Source organism: Adiantum capillus-veneris, chromosome 26, assembly GCF_014529385.1.
Source record: "Adiantum capillus-veneris isolate H3 chromosome 26, ASM1452938v2, whole genome shotgun sequence".
Taxonomy (NCBI): domain Eukaryota; kingdom Viridiplantae; phylum Streptophyta; class Polypodiopsida; order Polypodiales; family Pteridaceae; genus Adiantum; species Adiantum capillus-veneris.
Genome location: NC_140956.1, coordinates 11,135,562 through 11,154,100, shown reverse-complemented (window position 1 = coordinate 11,154,100; position 18,539 = coordinate 11,135,562).

Sequence of the window (18,539 nt, the reverse complement as noted above, 5' to 3'; positions counted from 1 at the left end):
CTGTAGAGCTACTTAAAGCTCATTTCTTGAATGAATAAACAACAACTCTATTTTGCACTACATGCTTGTCTATGGTGAGCTTGTGCTAAGCTAAGTCAATACTCAAGATTGTGTTTATGAGTCCAAGCTAATCCTATCTTGGAACCTAATTCACTTGAGTGATAACCTTGCTTACACACACACACTCATGCATTGACACTATGTTTCTCTTTCATCCACCATAGCTACCTCGATCCAATTCCTAACATTTGGTATCAGAGCCATGGTGTGCTAGCTAGGATTGTCATTATGCATTAGTGTGTGTTAATCATTAGCATCTCCATTAGATCGATTAGCATTTCATAATTGTTGTCACCGCCCATTAACAGTTTCATAGTTAAGTTGCATATCTTACTAATTAAGCACTAATCTAGCTATGTGTGGGCATGTCCTTGGCACGCCCAAGAGACCACTACCCTCCATGGCTAGGTAGACTTGATTAGGGAGAGGATTAGCATCATTTGAATTGCATTTTAGATTGCCTTTTTTGTATCAATTTTTGCATCATTTTCACCTTCAATTAATTTCTCCACTTTTGCAATCACCTAACAACATTGAACTCATTTCAAAGTGCTCACTTCGAGCTTTCCATAGAACCTTCAAGCTCTGCAAACCAAACCCGAGAACTCCATTAAAGCTATCTTCAATATTGCCTATTATTAGGTGTGTGTGTGTGAGTTTGTGTGGGAAAGGGCCTGCCGATTTGAGCTTAACACTTTCTTTTTTGGAGCTTTTCCACAAGCAAGCACATGGGCTTGTTGGCTAGCTCAAATTAGGTAGGTCATCCTTGGCTTGTGGGGTCCGGGGTTCAAATTGGCATACCCAAGTTGGGCAAGATGGGCGGACCCAAAACGGCATTGCAAAATAGCTTTTTGGAGCTGGCGGGTCCGCTGGGGTAGATTCCCACAGGCACTGCGCGCCTTGCCCAAAGCCTTCTTCGGTGCTGCCCGCTGCCCGGAAGTTGACCGCCCTACCCGCGCCTGCCCGGCAAGTTTCCCTACTGCCCGCGCGTGCCCGGACTTTACCCCGCTGGTAAGCTCACCTTCCCGTGGTATTCTTCCTTGCACCTCCGCCCTTGTTGGGCCCCCCCTTCCCACGCGTTGCTCCCGAGCCTCAAGAGCTCACCTCGGCCCCTTAACAGGCCCCGCTTCCCACGACTGTATAGGCCGGCCCTTCACCAAGCAACTATCCCCGACCTTGTAAACAGCCATTTCCCATGGCTTAAGGCTTTGAAGCCTCCCAAGCCACACAAGGGCATCAAGACTCAAAGTTTTGCAAAGCTTCTACACCAGCATTCGCCATCAACATCGACAAACGGACGAAAGTGTTATGAATGTGGAAGAATGGGACACGTAGAAAAACATTGCTACACAAACAACCCTTGCAACAAATGTGGTAGGAAGGGACACCCTCCTTCTTGATGCTACTCAAATGGAGGCAGTAGCAGTGGAGAAAGCAGCAGCAGTAGAAGCAATGAAGGCAAGAGACCTGACAGAGGATCGGCTCACATAGTAGAAGACAAAAAGCATGAAGACAAGAGTAACGTTGTCTTTTATGAAGACCCATTTTGAAGATGCAGACTCTCTACTTGTAGGAGAGGACTTTTTCCTGTGTGGATACCAGCTTATCATCCTGTGTGGACATCACCATCCTTTGTGGATTTTTCTTGTGTGGATTTTACCATCCTGTGTGGATATCACCATCCTTTGTGGACTTTATTTTCCTGTGTGGATATCACCATCCTATGTGGATTTTGTTAGCCTGTGTGGATCATGCATCTTCAGTATCTTGTCTTAGTCCAAACCTCAAGAGGAGGATTGTAAAGTGTGAGCTTTGTCTAAGGTGTAATTCAAGAAGAGGAGAGTGGATTTATCCCACATACTATTGAGCAAGGCTGTAGAGCTACTTAAATCTCATTTCATAATTGAATAAACAACAACTCTATTTTGCACTACATGCTTGTCTATGGTCACCTTGTGCTAAGCTAAGTCAATACTCAAGATTGTGTTTATGAGTCCAAGCTAATCCTATCTTGGAACCTAATTCATTTGAGTGATAACCTTGCTTACACACACACTCACGCATTGACACTATGTTTCTCTTTCATCCACCATAGCTAGCTCGATCCAATTCCTAACACTTAACGATCTAGCGGACGAGGAGAGTTGAGCTCAAGACGTATTATTCAAGAGGGAAATGGCATAACCAATCTACCACACTTGGGTGATAGAAATGTTATACCATTTTCCTCTATTTATTAGTGCACACACACACCCCCACACACACACAACTGAGGACAAGAGAGATTTTACATCATAGGACAGTATCCTAGGAGACCTTAAAGATAGAGCCGACGAGGAGAGTTGAACTCAAGACCTTTTATTCAAGAGGGAAATGGCACAAATAATCTACCAAACTTGGGTGTTAGAAAGGTTTTACCATTTTTCTCTTTTTATTAGCGCGTAGACACAGCTGAGAAGAAGAGAGTTTTAACGTCGTAGGAAACTATCCCAAGAGATCTTAAAGATCTAGCCAATGAGGAGAGTTGAACTCAAGACCTTCTATTCAAGAGGAAAATGGCATAACCAATCTACCACACTTGGGTGATAGAAAGGTTATACCTTTTCCTCTTTTTATTAGCACACACACCCACATCCATACACACACCCGAGAAGAAGAGAGTTTTAACGTCGTAGGAAACTATCCCAAGAGACCTTAAAGATCTAGCCAACGAGGAGAGTTGACCTCAAGACCTGTAATTCAAGTGGGAAATGGCATAACCAATCTACCACAGTTCGGTGATAGAAAGGTTATAGCATTTTTCTCTTTTTATAGTCTCTCACACGCACACCCACACACACACCTGAGAAGAAGAGAGTTTTAACATCGTAGGAAACTATCTCAAGAGACCTTAATGATCTAGCTGACGAGGAGACTTGAGCTCAAGACCTGTTATTCAAGAGGGAAATGGCATACCCAATCTACCACACTTGGGGAAAAAAAGGTTATACCATTTTCCTCTTTTTATTAGCAAACACACACACACCCGAGAAGAAAAGAGTTATAACATCCTAGGAAACTATCCCAGGAGACCTTAAAGATCTAGCCGATGAGGAAAGTTGAACTCAAGATCTGTTATTCAAGAGGAAACTGGTATAACCAATCTACCACACTTGGGTGATAGAAAGGTTATACCATTTTTCTCTTTTTATTACCACATACACAGAGCTACACACACAATCACTCGAGAAGAAGAGAGTTTAATGTCGTCGAAAAGTATCCCAAGAAACCTTGAAGATCAAGCCGACGAGGAGAGTTGAACTCAAGACGTGTTGTTCAAGAGAAAAATGGCATAATTGATCTACCACACTTGGGTGATAGAAAGGGTATACAAATTTCCTCTTTTTATTAGCACACGCACACACACACACACACGAGAAGAAGAGAGTTTAAACGTCGTAGGAAACTATACCAAGAGACCTTAAAGATCTAGTTGATGAGGAGAGTTTAACTCAAGAGTGTGATTCAAGAGGGAAAGTGGCATAACCAATCTACCACACTTGGGTGATAGAAAGATTTTTACCATTTTCTTCTTTTTATTAGCACACAGATTGTTTTAGGGCCTAACTACTCCCCTGTTCATGCTCGCAACCACAACACAGACAACATACTTATCATCCGATGACACGACTAACCCGTAGGTGCACGTAGGCAATCTCGTTAGCTTGTCAGGCTGAGACCAATCTACACATACGCACTTTCATGATGCATCAATCACTAACCCTGGTAGAATGTAACCCACTCTATCCCTAAACGCTCACAACACCGTTTACACTTCCAATGAAATCGGAATCGCATCAAACTTACTAGGCACCATCCTCTCCATAGGATATACTTACCTATAAGTCTAATCTCACCAGATTTGAACCCGAGTTATCTCCATTACAGTCGCGATAGACTCACAGGTCATAATCCAAAAGTGGGTGAAACCTAAGTCTATGAATATCTATGTGTAGCTAATCTCTTTCTCTTTCCATAGAGCACTTGATTGTTGAAAACAGACACTGTTTGTGTTACTTACAAGCAAAGCAAGCTCGATGCAGGATCGATCGCGAACAGCTCAAAAATATGAATGCGTGGCGTGGACGTGTAGCTCTCGGAGAGACTACCGTGATGATGTGGTCACGTCGTGAATCCGATGAGGGAGAAACGCGTAGCGAAGAGGATAAGACATACTCACTCTCTCTCTCTCTCAGACTCGTACGACACAGAATTAATAATCAAAAAATGTTATCCTCGAAATGGTTCTAAGGTGACCTTTATACTTGAGTCACCTTAGCTCAAAAATGTACATGGGTTCTCTTCCTCATAATTACAAAGTGGGAACAAATATGGGTCCTGACTGACTGATTAATCTTTACATAACCCAGACAAGTGGATCAAAATGATAAGACGTCTTTGACATAAAAATGGGAATTTGATATTCTTTACAAGATGGGCTCATTACAATAGTTGGACAAATGGGGCTCCAACACTCCCCCCCTCCTAATTCATGTCTACCACGACATGATTGTCTTTGTCTTCAGTGTCGTTGTCGTCCTTCTTGGTTGATTTGATGTAGAAACGCATCATATCGCATAGACTCGCTTTCCATTAATGGGCCAAAAATTTTGGACTTGTACATGAAGAAGCCTGTGTAAAATGCTTCTTCGAAGGTTTGGAGATGGTAGCTTGGCAGAAACATTAGCCATCTGAAATAGGCATACAATACTAGCTCGGTGGCCCACTTAGATCATATGACAGCTCTGAGATGCTTCTTTTGGTGTTCATATACTCGGAAGTCCAGCTTTCTGAGAATACTGTGAGACAAGCCAAAAAGGTTCGAGCTATTTTACATAGCATCTTGCAGGATAGGTCGGGAAAGCCTCCGAATTCTGCGATGGAGCCCTGAAGGGTTTTCACCATGTAAGAACCGGATATTCTCTCTCCCTCTGCAGGCCTTGGCAATACTGGATAATTTAGCCATGTCGGATTTCTGCTTTGTAGTGCTTTATGTTGGCTATAGGTGTATGTTCGGGGAGTTGGGCAAAAAGTTATGTCATTCCTCAACTCAGGCGGTGCGTTGACTAAGTGGATAAGGTTATTAGGGTGATCCAAAATCCATTGACGCCTCCACTTTGGTTGGCTATCTACTATCCTGTTTTTTTGTTCCCGATCCTGTAATTCTCCTTCAAACACTGGCACTTGTTCTTCTTTTGCGAGCTGCCGTTGATGTGTCAGAGTTTCGTATTTCAGCAGAGCATAGGGTAACATAGGGGCATTCCATTCCTCTCGTAGCTTTGCTACTGTTTTGCCTGATTTGGAGAGCCCTTGTAGCATCTCCTTTTCTAGTTGCATTGCCTTGTACCATATCATCTCTGATGTTTTTCCATTTTGCTCGGCCAGCCTCTGCTCTTCCAATCTCGTGTCTGAATCTTCGTCTATTTCTTGGTCTTTGGAGCCAGTTTGATCAATTTGTGTATCTAGGGCCTCGTGATCATCTGATTCTTCCTCGTAGTCATCTTGACCCCCATATACTTCGGCGAGTCCAGCCAAATCCGTGGCTGCTTGCTCCAGGTGCACTCGTACCTGTCCTTGGTGTTGCCTTGCAATTTGTTGACTTGTGATTTGTGCAGCCATTGTTCTACTATTGATTTGGAGAGCTTGAAATTCCATTTCTTTTTGAGCTGTAGACTCCTCTAACTCTTTTACCCTAATGTGCAAATTTTCATTTTCTTCCCTGAGTGATTTGGAAACAATGCTTTCTATTTCACTGTCAGGAGCTGGTCCTTGTTGCTGTTCACTTTGTAAGTCCGAAATTTGCCTTTGTAGTTGATCCTCTGCTCTAAGCGCACTTTTGGCTATCATTAAGCGCTATTTTCTTTCCAACTCCAGCTCCCTCTTCAGTGCAGCCACTTCTTCTTGCGGGTGGACTACCGGTGTTTTTGGTAGCGACGTTTTTTGTTTCTTAGCTTGTTCTATTTCCCTTGCTTGTATATATGTTACTTCTCTCAAATCTTTGACGTCAATTTGTAAGTCATCGATGACGACTTGCAAAATTTTGACTGTCTCCAACGCATCTTGCTTTTCTTTTTCCAACTTATGGATGTGTTCATCTCTGTCACTGACATATTCAAGGAATACGTTGATTGTATCTTCACAAATGGCATTGAAATCTTCAGACTCCTGTAAATTGTCTTTGAGGAGATTTACCGTGCTTTTGAGCCCCAAGATCTCAGCATCTCTGATGCTGATCAGTTTTAGAGTGTCATCTCTTTGCTCCTGCAGTCTCATAACTTCTTGATGGGTTTTCTCTAACTTCGTTTTGTTGGACCTGTTCTGATCAGCTAACCATTGACTGTGCAGTCTTGTTCGGTTTAGTAGTGTCTCCATTGACTGCAAATCTTCATCTATAGTAGCTTCCAGCTCAATTTCTTGAGAGGAGGAAGCTTTATCTTTTGTCTGATCCACCTCCTTTTGCTTGCCTTAATCAATTTGTGATATGGTTCCAGTGTTTGGGTGACCATCTGTTCTTTCTTCTTCTTCTTCTTCACTGGGTGGTGTATGAACTCTCTCATCACGATGTGAGCTTTCTGAATGCGAAGGAGAGTCAGCAGGTGGGGTTGATTGCCTCTCACTTTTCTCTGGCCTTGGAGATGGCGGTGGTGTTTCCTGATCTCGTGAAGTTTGCCTCAACTAATCTCTCAAAGTTTGGAGATCCTCCTCTTCTAGTAGCAATTCTGGTTCGTCCCTAGCATTTCTTTCTTGGATGTACCTCTCGAACCAGTCCAACTCAAAAGCTGGGTTGTTTTTATTCTTCGTTCTCAGTGTGTAAGTGCTACTAGAAGGTTTCCAAGTGGCGCCTACATCGCCTTGTAGAGATCTCTCGAGAACAAATCCTTCTAGCATTCTTTCCATTTTTTCTACCTTCTGCAGCCTGGTGTTGTTTTCCATTTCCGCTTTCCGCTTCTTTAGTCTGACATCTTCCTCTTCAGTTCTTCTTTCTTCTTCCATCTTTTCTCGTGTACTTCTTGTTACTCTTTCCAACCTGCGTCCTCCAATGTTGTTAATAGAGGCCGGTACTTTCCTTTGTGATCTGTCTTCAATATTCTCTCTTAATTCCAGCCAGTCGTTCTGATGAGGAGCAGGTGGCAACTGATCTGCCGCGCCTATGGCTTGGTATATTACTCTGGTTAGGACTTCTCCTCCTACAATGTAATTTGGTATGTCCTGCCGTAGCTTTGTCATGTATAGATATTTCTTCAAATAGATACGATGTGTGATCTATATAGAACTCATGTGTCATTTCCATAGCCCATGTCAGTGTGGTTGAGATGCTCCCGTGTGGTGTAGTGTATCTTGGCGGTCTTTTGCTGTAGCTCAACAAACACTGACTGTAGATCTGTGTCAGTTCTCTTACTTCCGGGTTTGCTACGAGTTCGAAAGAAGGTAGTTTGGACTTTTGCAAGTAGACTGTGAGGTTTTTCCTTCTTTCTCTCATGTTGGCTCCTTGATTAGACAATTTCAATGCCTCCTTGATGATCTCTTTGGTGATCAAATGAGAGATTTCTAGCCTAGCCTCTCTATATGTAATCGAGACTCCGACACAAAATTTTCCCATCTTTTACCTGTGGCCATAAATTTTTGCGAGATGCGGTTTAGGCTCGCAAATTTCCTGATTTGGACCTCGGTTGCTCCAGTTCTACAATTTTTGTAGATTTCTCCTGTTGGAGGTCCCTTCATGACGGTGGTCATTTTGCCCTGCCACCTTTGCAGTCCCTATTTTTTATGTGTCTTCTTTACCTTGCTCCGATCAGGCGTCTCTTCTTTTGTGTTTCCATCTGGATTACGGATTTTTTTCTATAAATTTTGCTAGAAAATGGCTAAAATAAAGCAAATAAATCCCAAAATAACCCAAAAATAACAATTCTAACCTATAAAAATACCAATGAAAAGAAAAACACTTTGTAGCTCACTTTTCTCTCGTCTATGTACATTCTCGCTCATAATCGTCAACCTTGGCCTATTTTTTGCTGTTTTTAGACATTTTTTGGCCAAATTTGACTCTCTTTATAGTCTATACACATCCCTAGGGGCTCATGTATGATGATTTGGTCCCCAATTCTGATTAATTACGAGGGCAAATTCTTTTTCCCAAAATCGCACAATAAAACGCAAAAATGGTTGAAAAATTGCTCACAAACATTGCCCTCTAATATATGACATGAGTCCGCATTTGGAATGCCGCCCCCCCTCCTAGTTGGAGTCCTCCCGAACGACAGGGTATCGTCAAGGGTATGTGTTGTGCATGGGTGTGAACTCGTGCTAATGCAAGCCTTGTAATATAGCCCTATATGCATGTGCAGTCAATGCATGTAGAAAGAATTAATGCGGTGTAAGAGGAAGGTATAAGCGATTCGCTTATTGGCATTTGTCGTTGAGCTTTCCTATGGTAGCTTGAGTTGGCTGGCAGATTTTCTTTGCAAGGAGAAGTTGTAAATCTGCCGCTTTTTGTTTGATTGTTTTCCACTGGTTTTGAATTGGCGTATGTGGATCCTTTGAAGTCGATGTTGTCGTATATTTTGTTGCATTTTCTGGTGGAACAACTCAAGACCGATAATTCAAGAGGGAAATGGCATAACCTATCTACCACACTTGGGAGATAAAAGGTTATACCATTTTTCTCTTTTTATTAGCACCCACACACACACACCCGAGATGAACAGAGTTTAAACGTCGTAGGACACTATCCCAAGATACCTTAAAAATCTAGCCAATGAGGAGAGTTGAACTCAAGACCTGTAATTCAAGAGTGAAATGGCATAACCAATCTACCACACTTGGGTGATAAAAGGTTATAACATTTTCCTCTTTTTATTAGCACACACGTCCACACACACACACACCCAAGAAGAATAGTGTTTTGTCATCATAGCAAACTAACCCAAGAGACCTTTAAGACCTAGCCGACTAGGAGAGTTGAACTCAAGACTTGTTATTCAAGAAAGAAATGGCATAACCAATCTACCACATTTAGGTCATAGAAAGGTTATACCATTTTCCTCTTTTTATGAACACACACACTTGAGAAGAAGAGAGTTTTAACGTCGTAGGAAACTATCCCCAGACACCTTAAAGATCTAGCCGATGAGGAGAGTTGAACTCAAGACCTATTATTCAAGAGGAAAATGGCATAACCAATCTACAACACTTGGGTGATAAAAGGTTATACCATTTCCCTCTTTTTATTAGCTCACACACCCACACCCACACACACACTTGAGCAGAAGAGTGTTTTAACATCACAGGAAACTAACCCAGACCTTAAAGACCTAGCTGGACGAGGAAAGTTGAACTCAAGTCTTGTTATTCAAGAGGGAAAATGGCATAACCAATCTATACACTTGGGTGAAAGAAAGGTTATACCATTTTCCTCTTTTTATTACCACCCACACCCACACCCATACACACACCCGAGAGAAAGAGAGATTTATCGTCGTAGGAAACTATCCCAAGAGACCTTAAAGATCTAGCCGATGAGAAAAGTTGAACTCAAGACCTGTTATTCAAGAGGGAAATGGCATAACCAATCCACCACAATTGGGTGATAGAAAGGTTATACCATTTTCCTCCTTTTAATAGCACACAGACACACACTCGAGAAAAAGAGAGTTTTAATGTTGTAGAAAAGCCAAAGAGACCTTATAGATCTATCGGATGAGGAGAGTTGAACTGAAGACCTATAATTCAAGAGAGAAATGGCATAACCAATCTACCACACTTGGGTGATTAAAAAAATTATACCATTTTTCTCGTTTTATTAAAGCACACACCCACACACACCCGAGAAGAGGAGTGTTTTAACATTGTAGAAAACTAACCCAAGAGACCTTAAGGATCTAGCCGACGAGGAGAGGTGAACTCAAGACCTGTTATTCGAGAGGGAAATGGCATAATTAATCTACTACACTTGGGTGATAGAAAGGTTATACCAATTTTTGCTTTTTATTAGCACACACACATACACACCCACGCGCACACACGAGAAGAACAAAGTTTTAACATCATAGGAACCATCCCAAGAGACCTTAAACATCTAGCCGACGAGGACAGTTAAACTCAAGACCTGTTATTCAAGAGGAAAATAGCATAACCAATCTACCACACTTGGGTGATAGAAAGGTTATATCATTTTCCTCTTTTTGTTAGCGCGCACACACACACACACAGCTACACACACACACACCCGAGAAGAAAAGAGTTTTAACATCGTAGAAAAATGGTAGGAAACTATCCCCAGGGGCCGTAAAGATCTAGCCAACGAGGAGAATTGAAATCAAGACCTGTAATTCATGAGGAAAATGGAAAAAAAAACAACCACACTTCGATGATAGAAAGGTTATACCATTTTCCTCTTTTTATTAGTACACCACATACACACACCCACACCCACACCCAAGAAGAAGAGAGTTTTAACATCGTAGGAAACTATCCGAAGAGACCTTAAAGATCTAGCCGACAAGGAGAGTTGAACTGAAGACCTGTTGTCCGAGAGGGAAATGGCAAAAACAATCTACCACACTTGGGTGATAAAAGGTTATACCATTTTCCTCTTTTTATTAGAGCACACACCCACACACACCTGAGAAGAAGAGTGTTTTAATGTTGTAGGAAACTAACCCAATAGACCTTAAAGACTTAGCCGCGGATGAGGAGACTTGAACTCAAGACCTGTTATTCAAGAGGGAAATGCCTTTTGGAATGATGTCATCACCATTTGAAACCAATTGTTCCAAGTTGTTATGGGTGAAGGCTTTAACCGATAGTTTTCGACCGCCCTATGCGTTTCATTTAGTTGCAAGGGTGGTAAGGTACTTTCCCATGATTTTATTTGCACTGTTGTTGTAGGTGGTGAACTTACAACGGGAGGCGCAAACTCTTCCTTGTTTGTATGGATATGTACAATGGTAGGTGGAGGTTGTTGAAGTTTCTATTTCCGTAAATGAACTACATGAAGAGCAAGAAGCTTCATTTGACTTCCTTGTTCCTGAGCTAGGTGGAACAAATCATTCTTTCTTCGGTACCCAAACTAGCTCTCGAACGGGTGTGTAACATTCCATGATTTTTTTCCTTTCCGCGATCTTCAATTTGTTTTGGAGCCACAGGATTGGACTCACATGGGCCAGGTGACAAGTAAGAGCACAATTTACATTTTGGCACCCAGATTTGATCATTTCCTTCATAGTAGCTTTGGGCTTCCAATAGTTTTTTACGAATCCATCGCAACGTTTCTCTACATTTCTTTAGATAGTTGCCTTGGGCTTCCAATAGTTTTTTAGGAATCCAACGCAACGTTTCTCTACATTTCTTGGGGCGAGTGGGATGTCTCTTACCAGGCTCCTATTTTTTAGCACTAGCTATGGTCGCTAGAGAAGCTTTAGGGACCCAATTGTATGTTTTCTTTGTTATATTACGATGGGTCTTGTGTGTCTCAAGATTTATTTCAACTACATCAGTTGAAGCTCTAGAGAATTGGGCTATGGGGACATATGGTTCAACCTTTTGGACATGCAATCTTTTGGGTTTTATTTCCTTGAGAGGCAATATCTCAGGGACTATGGCTTGAGTGGTAGGGCAGGGCAGGACTAAGACTTGGTTTCTGCGTTGTCACATCCCCGGTCCCCCAATCAATAGTGCAGTTGGTGGCTAGCATCCACGTGCATCCTAGGTTTATATTACCCTCCATAGTTCCGGCAGGCATGACCAAAAAGTCTTGAGCTACAACCCCATTGTCGTAACTGACAGAAGTGTGTCAGATTCCAAAAACCGTAGTTTTTTTCTTGTTGACACCCTTGACTTGGATAATACTCTCAGATAGAGGTGGCTTTCCTAACTGACACCACACCCCATATGATAGTAGATTATACTTAGCACTCGTGTCCAATACGGTGTTATATAGAACTTTTCCATAGGGACTATTTAGCTCAATAGGGTATCGTACAGGTGTGTCAGAGTCCAACCAATCATCCTCTGTTTCAACGTAGAATGTATGTGTAACTCCAAGGTTGGCCTCTCATTGGCGTCTTATACATTGTTGTCGCTCTTTCGCCTCAGCTTGAGCTTGTATCTTTTTCAATTTTTTCTGTGCCTTGGCTGCCTTTTTTTGATGGATGGCACGTAGCTCCTCTTGGCTTAAAGGATCATAATTTCTTTTAAATTTGCTACCATTGAGGAATCCGATGGTTTTCAACTCCATCAAGAGTCTCTGGGGTGATTTCACATACTCTATATGGTCATTTTCCTGCATATTTCAACTTTTTCTTTTCATTACGCACGCCATACATAAGGACTTTATCACCAACATTGATATCTTTGTTCTTTAGATGACGATCAAACCATTTATTCCTTCTTTCTTTCTCCACAAGTGCATTTTGCATAGCTAATTGCCTCTCTTCATCTAACCTTTCAAGGATATACAATCACTCAACTAAGGGGTTATCCTCCCAACCTTCTTGAGAAGCTACTCAAAGACTAGGAATGACAAACTCCCATGGCATAACCGCTTCTTGGCCATACACCATCTTAAACGGTGTGCACTTAATGGAAACTTTGTACGGAGTAGGATAAGCCCATAGAGCTTATGTAAGATTTAAATTCCAATCTGTACGATGAGACTTAACTGTCTTTGTCAAAATGGAGATGAGAGTTTTGTTGGTACTCTCAACTTGGCCATCTGCTTGTGAATAATAAGGTGTGGACTTATGGTGAGCTATCATGAAGTTGGTAGATAGTTGTTTTATCACTCCATTTATAAAATGAGTGCCATTGTCACTCACAATCTCAAAGGGACAACCAAATCTTGTAATAATGTTCTCAAAGAGAAACTTGGCAGCTGACCTTGCATCAGCCTTGCATTCACCTTGGCTTTCGTCCACTTTGTTACATAGTCAGTGGCAACAATAACATATCGAGATTGAGTGCTATGAGCTGCCGGACTTATTGGACCTACAAAGTCCAAATCCCATTTTTCAAATGGTTGAGTCACTTTAACATGATGTAGGGGCATCCTATCCTTTTGTTGCGTGATCTTGTAACATTGGCAATCATCAAATCCTTTTGCAAAAAGTGATGCATCCTTGAATAAGGTAGGCCACCAATAGCCTGATTGCAACACCTTTCTAGTAGTTAGTTCCCCTAAGAAATGTCCTCCGGCTATACCCATGTGGGTTTCTTGCAGTATGTATAAATACTCATCCTCATGGGCACAACGTCTAAGAATATCATCCTTTCCTAACCTGTAGAGAGTTCCTGCAATGAGAGTATAAGGTTCACATTCTTTTAATAGTTTTTGAGCTATGTCCTTACGAAGCTCTTTGGGTGGAAAACCATTAACTAGAAAGTTCACAATCTTCTCACTCCATTCAGGCATGGCTTCGACTAGGAATAGAGAAGTATCAAGCAATTCATCATCGACTCCAGTAGGGGCTTCACCATTGGGTATGCAAGACAAATGATCCACCATGACATGTCTTTTACCAGGTCTCACCACAAGAGTAAAATCAAACTCAAAGAGAATTAACAACCATCGTTTAATTCTTCCCATCGAACAAGGTTTTTTTACTAGATACAACAAGGCTTGATGATCAACATAGAAAACAAACTTGTTGGCCAGAAGGTAGTAGCAAAATTTCTTCATTGTATAAATCATACCTAAACCTTCTCGCTCTATAGTGGTGTAGTTTCTCTCGGCATTATTGAATTGACGACTTGCAAAGCTAATGGGATAGTCCAATTTTTGTTCTCCTGGTTGAGCTAGAACACACCCAATAGCAAAGTTTGATACATCAATATGCACATGGAAAATTACATTCCAATCGGGCACTCATAGAATAGGAGTGCTAGTCAAGGCCATTTTCAATGATTTATAAGCATGTTCACACTCTGTGGTCCAGTGGAACTCATGAAGAAGCTTGTACAAAGGACGAGCTATCTCGGCAAAGTTTAAAATAAACCGTCAGTAATAACCAACATGGCCCATGAACCTTTGAACTCCTTTATACTTTGTAGGTGGTGGCAATTCAGCAATGGCTTTAATTTTGCTCTCATCTGTGGAAATCCCATTTTTTGGGCACTATATGCCTAAAAATGACTCCATGTTTAACCCAAAATTGGAATTTGAAAGGGTTTAAGGAGATGCGATACAATCTGCACTTCTCAAACACTTTTTGACATGATAGATGTTCTTTCCAAGAGGAATAAACACAAAGGTCATCTAAGAAAGCTTCACAAAACTCCCTCAAATATTCTCTAAAAGCAATGTTTATTAATCTTTCAAAGGTAGCAGGGGCATTGGTTAAGCCAAAATCCATAACACGAAATGTGAACACTCCAAATTCGATTATAAAGACTGTTTTAGCTTGGTCCTCTAGCGCAAAGCAATTGTGATTTGATTGTAGCTAGAGTACCCATCTAAAAAGCTATAAGCTTCCTTCCCTAAAACTCCTTCAAGCACATGTTTTGAATATGGCAAGGGGTAATGGTCCCTCCTGGTGGCGGCATTGACCTTCTTGAGATCCACACACACTTTGAGTTTCCCATTCTTTTTTGGCACAATCACTATTGGAGACACCCATTCTGAGTTCTCAATAGGGTATATGAATATGCATTTCACAATCTTTTCAATCTCTTCTTGAACAATCTTTGCATATTTAGGATTCATTGGGTAGGGTCGTTGCTAAACTGGTTTAGCCATGCTATTCATGGGGATTGAGTGTTGCACCACAGAAGGTGGAACACCTTTCATATCATGATATGTCCAAGCAAATATATCCCTAAATTTTTTGAGTAGTTCTCTAAGTACACACTCTTCAGTCTCTGTCAGATCTTGGGCAATGAAAACAGGTTTGAACTCTTCTCCTAGGTCTGCTTATCTATTTTCTTAATTATCACTGGACCATCATAGACTCCATTGCTTCCATCAATAGGTTTTCTTTGAGCCTTTGTATACACAACCTTACGTTCCTCTGTGGTGTAGGATTTGAAATGTTCAGGTGCAGGTGTAAGTCTGTGGGGTCCTGTTGTTTTGTGGACTGTGATTTCACTTCCGATTCCTTTTGTTGTTGAGCTAACTCTCAATTTTGTCATCTCCTTATGGTACGGCTCAACTTTGGCTTCTCTGTAGCCTCTAGTTGTGTGATGTCAATGGGTTGTGGACTACACCACATAATGATTTGAAGGTATTCACTCCAGTTATCTACCAACTTCCGATGAGCATCACATGCCCCTATATAATTAAGCCATTCTGCAGTATATTTCTTTTCATTTATTCTATCACGCACATTTCTCGATATCGTCGCCTCTTATATCTCTTACTCTTCTTGTCTAATTTTTTATTACGGTTGATCTCTAGTGAAGAGTCAATAGATAAATCGCTACTTATGTCTTCTGCTCCCTTGGATAGATTGTCATCTAGGGTACCACTGGGTCTTGAATGGTTTGTCCCCACATTTGCACTAAGATTTAACTCAAATTCTTCGTCCTCAGAGTCAATTTTAATTGATGATTCTGACCCCAAATTGTGTGGGCTATAGTCTTGAGAGACGCTACTGGTTCTAATGTCAGTCAAATCTTCATCTTGTAGGTCATCAGAAGATATATGCATAGCTTCTAGCATATTTAAGGGTACGAGTGGTGGCATTTCATCCCCCTCAGGTATTACCCAGGTCATCCCCCTCTTTCCCCAAGTGTCTATGGTTGCTCTTAGGTGGACCCAATCCACATTGTCCAACTCAGTCATCCCAGGTAATACATCCATATAAGGAGAATCTTTCCCAGCATCAATGTCCACTTTACACGTGTAACAATACTATAATGGGGCCGAGTGAACTGTGGTGTCAGATCTATGATCAATTATAAAGCTATTTCCTAGAGGATGTGCTCAACCAGTTACAAGATCCACTCGAATGACAAAATCTTAGAATTGCAAGTAGACATGGTTTTTAGACCAGTCATGCACCATTTCCGCTTCCCTCATGAAAGGACGTCCTAAGATCATCTTAGATGTCATAGTGTGCTTGGAGAAATCCATAATAATAAAGGTAATTCATATTTTATGTCCAAAGACCTTGATCTTGAGATCTTCTAGCATCCCAATAAGTTTAACAATAGACCCATTGGCCATCTTTACTACTATGGTTGTGGTCCTAAGGTGAGGTCTTCCCATAGTTTCCCAGCAATCTTTAGTCACAATGCTAACCCCAACGCCACCATCAAGGATTCCCTTCACAATTAATCCCTTAGTAGTGATTGGTATGGTCGCATTGGATTCATCTCCCTCAAAGTATTGTCCCAACTTGTTAACATGTATTTCTACAACAAGGTTCTCATCTAGGTTGGTTTGTGGATCTAAGTGTTCCTCCTCTATTGGCATCTCCCTAGCTCCATCCATCTGTGCAAATTGTGGTAGCCCGACCTTCAGTTCTCCATTGAGGAAAGCTCGAAGAGCTAAGAATAGCTCAGGGTCTCCATCTAGTTTGGACATGATGGTGGTTCTGACTTCTGAAGCCATGAAATCCATCAATTTGGCAAAATTTAACGGCATCTTTTGGGCTTCAGTCCCTTGATGTAGGGAAGATCGGATCTCCATTTTTTCGATAGGATCGGGTTGTCCCTTTGTAAACATTCTTTCAAACAAGAAGTGAGTACGCCCAACTTTCCCATGACTTTAAGTCACTTTCTTCTTGGATGACACTAGGTATGGCTAAGGGTCTATGGACTTGGTGAGGTTGTTGTTGCATAGGGAGCACTGTGGCTATAATCTGGATCTGCCTAGGTGCTGGCTCTAGATCCCTTTGGGTATCTTCTACCAAACTCCTTAATTGCTTGACTCGCTCAATCTCCTTTGTAGGTTTGGATAAGTTCCTATCTTTTTCTTGGATCTTGGCCATTGTGGCTCATGATGATATTCCTTGTTGGTTTCTTTCTTAGTGGTCTTTTGGTCTCCATGGTTTCACCTCTGAATCAGAATCCTCTTCAGCATTCTTCATATATACGGGGTCGTCACCAGTTCCTATGTTGGTCTTTGAACTAGGGTCTAACTTCGCTGCTTTTTGCAATCTCTTCCTTCGTGTTTTCTTCTTCTTCAGAGATTGGGAAATTGATTCCGTGTCTCTTTCTTTAAGAATATAATTTTTTTTGGAGCATCGATCGTGTGAGTACGTTTACTGGTACCACAGGTGTACTTTGTGATGGCTCCTTGGTAACCTCAATCAAGTTTAATGGCGTGATCTTTGGTGCATTTGGATAATTCGGACATTGGGTAATCAAATGATCTATCCCACAGTAATTACACATGAGGATCACCATCGTGGACGTGCTCGCTTGATTGGTTTGCATTAGTGTGGCGTTCGTTTGTAGTCTAATAGGACACTCGGCCACACGATGTGGACCTCCACACTCATAGCATTGAAGAGGTGGTCTCTTAGTAGTGTAGTTGATATTTTGGCCTCTTGCAGCAAGAGCAGCTACTTGATAGACAGGTTTGACTTGTCCCCAATAGTCCTCCATGTAGTATTGTGGACTTTCTTTAAGCGCATAAATCCCATACAAAATATTAGGGTCTATATCTTTCTCACAATATTCCAAACAAGCAATAGATGACTCACAACCCACTTGATTCACAGAAATGATTCTCGGATGCGGTGGTTGCGGTCCTAGCACTGGAGGTGGTAAGGGTGTTGTTTGAACAACATTTTGGGTCCTAGGGACCATGTGTTGTGACGTTTGTTCAAGAAGTGGGGACGGCATCAATGCAGGAACTCAAGGTGTGTTTGTCCATCCTAAGGTTGGTCTATTGGACATTGTGCACTTAAATACTATGCAATCCTTAGCTTGATGACCATACCTGGGTGGATGCATGAATAGGTGGCCCGGTTTTAACCGGTTGAAAGTTGCTTTTGGAGGCTTAAAATTTAGGTGGTATGAAACTGGTGTTATGGGCAAGAATTGTTTGAATTAAATAATCGTGTGGAGGATACAAAATCTTAAAAGTCGTGTGGAGGATTCAAAAACACGTGTGGAGCCCACGTCAGATGAATGTTCAGTCGAATGTTTTCATGACTGTACTTCTCCATATATCTGTGCCTTTCTCCTTCTGCGCCTTTCTCAACTCACTTTACAACCCCTGTGCATGATCCTTCGCTATGGATAGCAACCTAAGAAAGAGCCTAAGGAATGCAGCTCGACAGGTCTCCCCCACAAAGACCCGACATTCTCCCACAAAGGTATGTCACCTCTCTCTGTGTTGTGTACAGCGGACCTGTATGTGTAGTAGAGTATTGAGGTGTGGATACATTGAGTAATGAATATGGATTTATTCCTTTCAGATACAGAAGTTACAGTCTCCTCCCAAAATCATCCGCTTTGTTCACCCCAAGGATGTGGAGGTTCCATTAAAGGCATAT